The sequence below is a fragment of the Arachis ipaensis genome, chromosome B03 (assembly GCF_000816755.2).
Source record: "Arachis ipaensis cultivar K30076 chromosome B03, Araip1.1, whole genome shotgun sequence".
In the NCBI taxonomy this organism is placed as follows: Eukaryota; Viridiplantae; Streptophyta; class Magnoliopsida; order Fabales; family Fabaceae; genus Arachis; species Arachis ipaensis.
This window is the reverse complement of record NC_029787.2, coordinates 45,701,617-45,713,010: the sequence shown is the minus strand read 5'-3', so window position 1 is coordinate 45,713,010 and position 11,394 is coordinate 45,701,617.

The following is an 11,394-nucleotide window of genomic DNA, read 5'->3' as shown; positions in this document are numbered from 1 at the left end:
CGATCCTTGGTCGGTTATGCACGAGGGAAGAAGATCACAACTTTGACTACTATTGAAGGATTTGAGACTTCGACGTAAAAGAGACTCTAAAGCAGATGCAAAATGGCAGGACAATAGGACCCGATAATATTCCGATTGAAATTTGGAAGAGATTTGGAGAGAAAGGTATCCGTTGGTTAACCAAACTTTTTAATGAGATTTTAAGGTCAAAGAAGATGTCAGATGAGTGGAAAAAGAGCACATTGGTACTGATGAGTCGGATTTTACACCGGTTTGGATATTTCCACTCAAGATAACTTATGTTGCAAGTATAGACCAAACCGGCAAATTAAATCCCAAACATCAAAGTTTAATATTTCTATTTTTAAACCGAGAGTAATTCAACATCGGGTCGTCTTCCCTAGGAGTTGCAATTGAGTGTTCATTATTGGCTATGGGAGAAACGGGGGTTGGAATATTGCAATTGGCAAGAAATGTAAATAGCAAGAAATCAAAGTGCAAGAGGCAAGAAAGTAACTTAGCATGCAAGTAATTAAAAGAGAAAGCAAGTAAAGGCAATGATAAAGGAATTTAAATGACAAAAACAAGCTCTTGGTGAGAATTGAGTAATTAAGGATTCCTATCCTAGTTGTGGACCACAAACATGGTAATTGTGTGTGAATTAATCCCAATTAGTCAACCCTACATCGAGGATAAGTCAACTAGGCATAATTAATCTCAATCCCTAAGTCCTAAGTCAACACTAAGGGGGTCACTTAGAGTCAAGGGAAACCAAATTAATTAACAACCCTCACACAATGGGGAATGGACATCCATCACTCAAGTTCACCCTAAACCACACAATTTCTCAACCAAGAGTGAGAAAAACTAAGCAAAAGCCCAACCAAGTATTTTGTCAAACACTTGGTGGGCATGTAAAGAAAGCATGGTAAAATGACAAGAAATAATAAATGCTACAACTACCAAGCAAGGAAAGTAAAGATAACAACTCAATAAAGTAATAAATGACATAAAAACATAAATTGCATTAAATGTAAATTAAAATGACAAGAGTGTGCTTAAACATAAAAGGCAACAAAAGTGAGAAATTAACAAGATAAACCAAGGAAATTAAGACAAGAAAACAAGGAAAGGTAGAAGGAACTAGATTAAAACAAGAATTAAAAAGGAAAATTACAAAGAAAATAAACTAAAAACCCTAGGTTCTAGAGAGAATGGGGAGCTTCTCTCTCTAGAAAATGAACTACATGATGCAAAACTAGCCCTAATTACTCCCCCCTTCAATTGGAGTGAGGCCTTGTCTAATATAGGAAGAATCAGCTTCATAAGGTCCAAAAACTGGGCTCTGGAGGCCCAGAAATCGCCCCCAGCGATTTCCATTAAGTGAGTCACATGCTGGAACCTGTGCGAGCGCACAGGTGTGTGCGTCCGCACACTTCGCTGAATTTCCTCCTGTGCGTACGCACAGGTGGTTGTGCATACACACGCATGCTAATTTCCATTTTGTGCGTACGCACACATCCTTGTGCGTACACACGTATGGCTGAGCTCTCCTCCTTTGTTTTCTTCATGCTTTCTCCCTTTTGCATGCTCCTCTTCCATTCCCACCAAGCCATTCCTACCTTATTCATCTGAAATCACTCACAAATAACATCAAGGTATCGAATGGAAGGTAAATGAAATAAAATTAGTCAAAATAAGTACAAAAGATCATGTTTTCACATTCATGTCCAAATTAGGGAGATAACACAAAAGTATGATATTTGAGTGCTTAAGTGTGAGTTCATATGCTAGAATCCATCCAAATTGATTCAAAATATACCATCAAATATGGACTCATCAAGTACCTATCTACAAGAATAAGAAGGATATACAAAGTTGCAGAAACTATAGAGAGATCAAGCTCATGAGCCATACCATGAAGTTATGAAAAAAGGTGATAGAACGAAAACTGAGACATGAGACACAAGTAACAGAGAACCAATTTGATTTTATGCCAGACAGATCCACCACTGAACCTATATACTTGTTAAGAAGGATGATGGAGAGGTATCGTAGTAATAAAAGGGATCTACATATAGTGTTTATTGATTTGGAAAAAGCGTACAATAGGGTGTCGAGGGAGGTCTTATGGAAGGTTTTTTTTGGAAAAGAAAAGAGTAAGGATCGTATGTATTCGTGCAATTAAAGACATGTATGATAGGATTATAACCAGTGTAAAGACTCAAGGTGATGTGTCAGAGTAATTTTCTATTGGTATAAGATTACTCTAGGGATCATCCTTAAGTCCATACATTATCACATTAGTCTTGGAAGTACTCACAGAGCATATCCAAGAGCCTATGCCATGGTGCATGCTTTTTGCCAATGATATCGTCCTTATGAGAGAGTCAAGAAAAGACCTCAATAAGAGTTGGATTTATGGAAAGAGGCTCTATAAGTGTATGGTCTAAGCGTAAGCCGTAGCAAGACGGAATATATGGAATGTAAGTTCGATCACCGAAGCGAAAACCCTAATACAAAGGTGAAGATTACAGAAAATATCATACGAAAAGTTAAAAGTTTTAAGTATCTTGGGTGCATCATACAGGATAATAGAGAGATTGAACATGATGTAAATCATAAGATCCAAGCAAATTGGTCAAAATAGCGGAGTGCGTCTGGTTTCATATGTGACAAAAAAGTGCCTTTAAAACTTAAAAGTAAATTCTATTGCACTACTATCAGACCAGCTATGCTTTATGGTACAGAGTATTGGGCAGCCAAAGGGGAGCACAAACATAAGCTAAGTATGGCAGAGATGAAGACGTTGAGATGCATGAGTGGTCATAACACGATTGGATAGAATAAGGAACGAAGATATAAGATAGAGAGTTAGAGTAGCACCTATTGTGAAAAAGATGGTAGAATCGCGTCTCAGGTGGTTTAGACATCTGAGAAGAAGATCGACAGAGCACCCAGTCAAGAGGGTGGATGAGATGGAAGATGGACAATGGGTGAAAGGCAAAAGAAGCCTAGGAAGACCATCCATGAGGTGGTCAAACAAGATATACATGTAAACGGTCTCTTTGTAGACATGATACATGATATAGGTCAATAGCGTCATTTGATCCATGTAGTCGACCCCATCTAATGGGACAAGGCTTTGTTGTTGTTGTATTTAGTTGAAGTTTATATCCTTAAATGTTTTTCTACTCAACTTTAATATTTATTAGTAAATTGAAAAATTTTGTCCTGAGCTATTTTGATAATTAGTTTTCAAACATAAATTAGAGTAAAAATCAATTGAAACAAAAAAAAATATTTTATACTTTTATCTATATTTCTTACGTGCTTAATCTTATTTCTAATTTGGGAGATTGAGTGATGAAATAACATTGATAAAGGCTGTTGTGTGTTTACTTCTTCGCCTTTTTGACTTACCTCCCTTTTTGTAGGGATCGTGAGTAATTATATACAATAGTGCCTATACATAATGTGTAAGTATAAATTGTATTCTATCTTTTTTTAGTAAAATTTTTATTATCTATCTTAAAATAGAAAAAATATTATAAATTATTTTAAATTAATAAATTTGTAATCGGTGAATTAATAAAAGTTAACATTAAAAACAAAATTTTGCATTGCAAACATACTCTTTACGGCATATAACACAGCTCCAATATGACCAAACCTAACATTTGATAGATTTGTTTTTGAGGTACTAAGACGGAGACTGGGGGACTCCATCTCAGTATTATGTTTGTTGGCTTAGAGACTGGTACTAAAATTTCAGTCATCGTCTTTAAAATTTTGGTATTTCAATACCTCCAAAAAGTAGGGACACAGGGACTGAGACGGAGATAGAAATTTAAATAACAATTTATGTCCAAAATACCCTCATTCTAATTATCTAATTCCTAATTTGCCCTTTTGACCAAATCAAATAATCAGCTTGAGTTCTTCTAATATAATTTCAATTGCAGACCTTGGAGCTCGAAGACCCTGAAGCTGTTGCCGCTGCCTATCGTCGCTTGCAAAACCACTACCTCGTCGTCGCAATCATCAAACCACCGTGAGCAAGGTTAGTCGCTGTCACACCTTCATCTTCGTAGGCATGTTTTTCAGTTCATGGTATCCTCGTGAAGCCTCTGTTTCTCTTCTCTTCTCCTCCATATTTGCATTTTGCTTGTCGTCTCTTCTTGTCTCTTTCGCATTTGTGTTGGTTTTTATTGCAGTTTTATAGAAGTTGTATGGAGTTATATGATTTTTTATTCAGGGTCCTACTGCTCTACTTGTTGAAATTTTTGGTAAATTTCAGCGCCTTCTGCAGATTATCTTCTGTTTCGGTATTTTCTGTTTTTGTTTCTTGAATAATTTAAATTTGTGTTCTAATGAACTTAGTTTTCTGTGCTGATTTCTTGTTGAAACTAAAATGTCCTATGCCCTTACCTGGTTACCTACTATACCTGAGACAGAGTCTAATATGTATTATTATGTCTTGTTGGTGGTTTTATAATTTTATTCAGTGAGATATGTTTGAGTAATGAATAACAGGGTTTGCGTGATTTTTAATAGGGTAAAGTACCAAAAAAGTTTCATTTAGATTCAATGTAGTCCCACTGTGAGGTCAAGGTTAAATAATTAACGGAATGTCCTACATGACAGCAGTACAAGAATAAGGTCGATAATCTGGAGAACAAATATAAGCTCCAAAGGCACAAAATCAACCATAGATGCATCAATACATTTATTTATCATTCTTCTTACAATTTAAATGAAATATTTTTTTTATAGAACTAAAGAGAATGATAAATAAATATATTAATATATCCACGGTTGATTTTGTGCCTCTGGAGCATATATTCGTTCTCCAGATTATCGACCTTATTCTTGTACTGCTGTTATGTAGGACATTCCGTTAATTATTTAACTTTGAACTCACGGTGGGACTACATTGAAGCTAAATGAAACTTTTTTTATTTAAATAGGACACTTTAAACCTTAAGGGCCAAAACAAGATTATGCCCCAACGTAAGGGACTAATTTAGTACTTTACCCTTTTTAATAATATTGGATTGCAAACTTTGCTGGAATTGGGTATGGAGGTGTGCTCAACTGCTCATACTCATAGTAGGTGCAGACTAAATTTAAACTAAAGCTTCATAATAAGTGCATTTCGTATTCAAGTACATGTGACAAAAGACATTGAATGATTATATATAGTTTAGATTTTGATTTGATTAAATTGAATGTTTATGCTTATTTTGTATGAAATGATTTTGTTAGGAAGGAATGGAGCGGTCGGAGATTATTAAACGATGTGTTTCTTTTTATGAAATGATGAGATTGAAGCATGATAATTTGATGTTGAACTTTGTTCTTACATCTATGTTATTAGCAAGTTGGTATTCCCATCTATATTAATGCTTTGTATGAAATTATGATAATATACCGTTTTAGTTGGATCAGATTTTGCAGTTGTTTTGTTTGGAATTAGGTAAAGAATATAAGAATTTCCCAAAACAGCCAATCTAATTTCAAGAATTCAATGTCAACAAACCAGTCAATCTAATTCATTCATATACATGCTTTTACAACATGTTTACAAATACAAACAAATTACACACAAATACTCCTACTACAATTTAAAACCCAACACTATAACTTAATTTGTAGTTCCTTTTGCCTTCAAGAGATTCTGTGATGCATAAGTTATGTATCCACTAGGTTTCTCACTTGTATATCATTAGCTTGCTTGGATTTCCACTGGTGTGCTCAATGAAGTTTGAATGTCTCGAAATAGATGATAGCGTATGTAGTAAATATGTAGATGAAATAAATTTAACTTCAATTCTAATCCAAAACAGCTTGAAGTTTGATTGTAGGATTTTAGCAAAAGAGAATACAAAAGCATAATAGTTAAATAGAACACAAGTAAAAAAAATATAGTGTGCATCAAGAGCTTAGATATTTTAGTAAATAGAGATCTCACAATAGACTTTTTTATAGCTTCAGCCCTATCACAACAAAGAAACCAAAGAAGGACGGCATAATTAACAATTGAAAGGTTAAAGTAGTGTATGCATAACTAAGCTACTTTATTTTTTAGTTTTAATATTCAAATGCCATATTGTGCTCCGTATGTTACGTTAAAATTAACACTTAATTATAATGTGCAAAATACATAGCAAAACAAGTAACTGAAACCTGGTTTAACATATGAAAAAAGAACTATAATGTGCATTCACAAAATAAGGGCCATAAAAAGATGAAAACACATAAAACATGGTTTAACAGCAAGCAACTGAAACCTGGCACACCATATACACTAATGCAAAAGCAAGCACCAAAATAGCAAACCAAGAAATGAGAACGAAAATCACAACTTGACCACAAACCCAGCCTGCAGTGGTTGCATTATGTTAAAGAGCAAACCGTGAGTGTGACATTTTGTCAGCTTCAAAATTGAGTTGATTAAATTCGACTTTAGCTAACGAAATTGTAATGAAACAAAATTATCTTCTTTTTTAACTCTCAGTGACATAATTGCAAACATTTGGTAGAGTAAAATAATTGCAACCAATAAGCATATCAACTGCAAGCAATTTTGGTTCTTGAAATACAATGAAAAACAACAAACACGTGACTAGGTTATGCGCTCCAAAACTCAATCAGCATGTAACCATTTTCTCCTTTTAAATTTCAGACACCACAAACTCAAAATCACTCATTGTGAAAAACAACTTTTCAAATCGTGACTTTATTCAAAGTTAACAACAATGCTAACTATCTCATATCAGTGTCATCATTGAATCATAAAAAATTTGGTGTCAAAATCACCGTAATCATCAGCTTACATACCTTATTTGGAGGATAACCCCTATTTCCAGCATCAATAGCAACCAACAAAAGAAAGTGAGAGAGAGCAAGAGAGAGAGAGAGAGAGAGAGAGAGAGAGAGAGAGAGCGAGAGAGAGAGAACGTGAGAGAGAGACAGATGGAGAGAACCGTATGCAAAGCAATGGAGAAACGGTGGCAAGGCTTCCTCGTCGACGGCGAACTCGACACCAAGTAGGAGAGTGACGCGGCGAAATTGGGTGAACTGACGGGAGACATTGGGGATTGAGAAAGGAGGAAGGGGAAATGGTTGTCTAGAGGATTGGGTGAGGGTGTACTTTTTGTTTTTTTCTTTTAATTAGTAGAGATAATTTGGTCATTTCATTTATTTTAGTCTTTGTATTATATTTTGAATGATATTTTACACCAAACACAATACTGAGATTTATTTTAATTTCTGTCTCTCTGTCTCTATCACTCAGTATCTGTCTCTCAATCTCTGTCTCTCTACTAAATGCTACCTTATTGTTGACAACAATGATTAATTTTATCGCAATTTTTTATCTTTAGTTAAGTTATACACTTGACTACATAGCCCTTTTCATTTGCAAGAGTGAAAAAATAAAATATACCTTAATGTTTTTCATGAAAATAAGATTATTATACGAAAATGCGAGAATGTATTTATAGCCATTGATTGAGTTAACTAATTAAGATTAAATATACCTAATAAATTATATACAAAAAATGCATTTATGGTTATTGAATTCATGTGAGAATATATTTATTGTAGATTTATTTAGATATGTATTATAGTATAGTACAAACAAATATTTATATTATCGATTAAATGAATAGAATAATACCAAAAAATTATTGAAAAAGAAACGAATATTCTTTTTGTCTAGAGGGAAAAAAAATAAAAATCAAGAAAAATTCGTTTTAAAAAAGAAAAGAATATTTTTCCTATTGTTTTTTACAACTTTCAAGTAATTTTTTTATCAAATCATATATTTTTTTTTAATTTTATCCCATCACTAATAATTTAATTATTTTTAGATAATAGTACATAAAATCAACATTAGTAAGGAGTCATATTGAAAACAAAAAATATATGTCTATCTACATAATCTCAAATGTTATCAATTCCTGATATAGATTACACAATACACAATGCATGCAAAATTTCCTACATTAGCTGCAAGTTTTATTCTCAGATTGTAAGTTTCTAGATTTGCACCCAAATATCTTGTAATTTATCAGCAAAATTCGCAATTGTTATCTGAGATGTTTATATACCAGAAATAATACATGTATATATAGGGAGAAATATAAATTTGAATAGGACCAATTACTGAACTATGTTAGTGGGAGGGGTAATACTAGTTTTAACAGTGCAAGAATGCATGAAAATAACATGAAAACTATATATAATGTAACATGGCAGTAGAACTTATAATGATCATCTAAAATACTTATCACTAGAGACAAATACATGTATCTAACTTGAAAATGCAAATTTAGATGAGTATAACTATTGATCTTGATTCGAAGGATAAAGCTAGTTTATTAATGATTAATTTCATAAATCTATGGTGAAAAAAATAAGAAAATAAAGTGTATTAAAATGCTAGATATCTTATAATTTAGTAGCAAAACTTAACTATTATCTGAGATGTTTGTATTAAGGACAAATGCATGTATGTCAAATTTCGATGAAAATAATTACTAAACTAGGTTGGAAGGCAAGTGTAGGTTTATTTTTTGTTAATTTATCCATGCAATACAATGTTAGGTCCTTTATTAAACTTTAATTTAGCCCAAGAGTTTTCTGAGTCATTTTAATTATTTTTATCATGATACAACATCACGTGATTATAATAAGGAAAATTACCATAAAAATCAACATCATAAAAAATAGGGCAATTTTCATATAAAATAATTGGATAATAAATTTACACAATCACAATATTTTGAAACGGTTTACATTTCAATCCTAACTTTAATCTATATAAACTGTAACATCCTATAGAATTTTACACATTATTATGTAAAACCACCATATATAGGCTATCGCTGATTACCTTAAAAAATCTTAAACCATAAACCGCAAAAGTCTACCACTGATTATAGTCAGCCCACTAAATGTTCATAAACCATCATTGGCAGCCATAGTTTATGTGCAGCAAATCATGGATAATCCGCTCTAGACAACCGTGAATTATGAAGAAACCAGCAACTTGAATCTGCTGCTGACTATCGCGGTTTACGCTTTGTAGTGCTACAAAACCACGATGGTTAGTCACGGATTATTCATTCAAGTGAGTTAGGATATTTGTGGTAGAGAGATTTTTTTTGTTAGTTGAACATCTATGCATGCTACTAACATAATATAAACATGTATGATGCAAAAAATATTAAACGATATCTAGATGCCAATGGAAAGCAAATGTGTTGAATAATCCTAGTATGGCAGATGAAGCCCTCGATTTGGAGGTGTGAAGGTTGTCAACAAAGAACGATCCCAGTCCATAGATACGATTCTTGTACGGCTCAGATGTGGTCTCGCACCAAACCGTGTCAAGATCAACAACTGCATCAGCGGCGTTGCTGCTGTGCTCTCTAGTAGGTTAGGATCGCTGGGTTGTGGCCTCTAGTCTCTGTGTGTAGGACTCCTGTGTAACACATGTTAGAAGGCGAACGACAGTTAAGTGAAAACTTTACATCAAATGATGTTTACTCACATAATGATCCACAGACCACTAATCAGCAAATCTCTCCTTCTTCTCTATTAAGGTGTGAGTATACTTGAAGATCTCCGCCATCGTCACATCACGATCTAACGACTTAGACTATACATGTTGAAACAATATGTTAAATCAAGTAATAATGACATTAAATGTCAAAGACAAATGAACTTAATAACAAAATGAAATAAGTTACATACCAGCCTAGCCTTTGTCTTTATGAAAGTTGTTGAGCCGTCAGTATACTTCAACGACCTGGCTGGTGCATTATTAGCTCTATTGTGAGACAGCGATGCCTGAACCCCTCATGAGGCGCCCAATGGACGTACATTGCTTTCTTAATGTCCGGGCAGAGCCAAATAGTGAGGTGGTGGTATCTCTCACGTACGTCTTCCATCATTTGCTGAAGCCGTCTAGCCATCCGATGGTCGAAGATCTTCCTGTTTATGGCATCGTGAGTTTTGTCCCGTATAAATTTCTCCTGAACAAATAATATTTAGCACTAGTTAATCGAAATTAAATACATAATTAAACAAAATAGAAGATATAAACTAGCTATAATTTGAATATGTTGAGTTTTTACCACCCATTTCTGAAATCATCACTTTCTAGTCTCAGCAGGGATCTTCTTGTAGCTCGGCAATAGGCGGTCGTACATCAGCTTTATGACATTGGTACACTTTCTGTGTACATGCATTGTTTTTTGGCAAACCAATCAATAAAAAACTTAAGATTATTAGTTTATTAAATAATTATTTGAAGTAATCTATAAATTATATTTAGATTTTTTAGAAATTCCGGCAGAGTTTTATCTATAACTAGAAGGCGCCTAAAACTCTATCCATCAATAATTCACTTAAAAAATTCACAAACAAACCAATATGATATTATATTACTTAAGCAACAATATCCATTAACAATAAGGAATTCTCCAACACTTTCAGCAGTTCAAACCTACTAACCTCAATCGAACCTATCTTAACAATCTAAATCCACTAAACGAGGCAGCAGCGACGACAATGGTTCAAGAACCCGAGACAGCGACGGCGTTGGTTCAACAACCCGAGGCAACGATGGTGTCAGAACGAGGCAGAAGCAAAGGCAACCCACAAGGCAGCAGCGATGGTGATGGAACCCCTGGCAACGATGTTACAAAGGAGAGGAAAGGGAGAACCAAGGTGAGAGAAAAGGAGAGAGGAGAGGGCGAAGTTGTAGAAGTGAGGGGGAAGGGTTTCTGAATTCGAATTTCATTCAATTTTACCGTTGGATTTACGGCAATAAATCCTACGGTAAGGGTGTTGGTCGTTGTCCAAAATGCTGCGTTTCACTAATTCATATTACCGTTAGAAACTTCTGACGGTAAATTCAACAGTAAAATTGGTGTTTATAAAATAAAATTTTGCGTCCCTTTTTATCATCATAATTAAGGAAGGATTATGGAATCCAACGGTAAGTTTCTTTGGGGATGAAGTTTTCCTTGTAACCATTGAAAAATCTTCCGCTAAATCCGCCGGTAACCTCCCTCGTTAAACCTGCTAGTAAATCCGACGTATTCAACATTTTTCTTGTAGTATAGTCGATTGCATCAAACAAAAGATTGCACTAATGTAAGGTGATAAAAAAAAGTTAAAAGTCTAACGTATAACTTTTATACAAATGCCCTAACCAAATTTGAGTAACACAGATGCTTATAGGGAATAATCTATCTAATTTTTCACTACAGCAAAAAATTGCACTAATGTAAGGTGATAAAAAACATAATAGACTAACATATAACACACTATCTATAACAACCCGAATTTTTAAAAGTTAAATAATGAATAATTCAA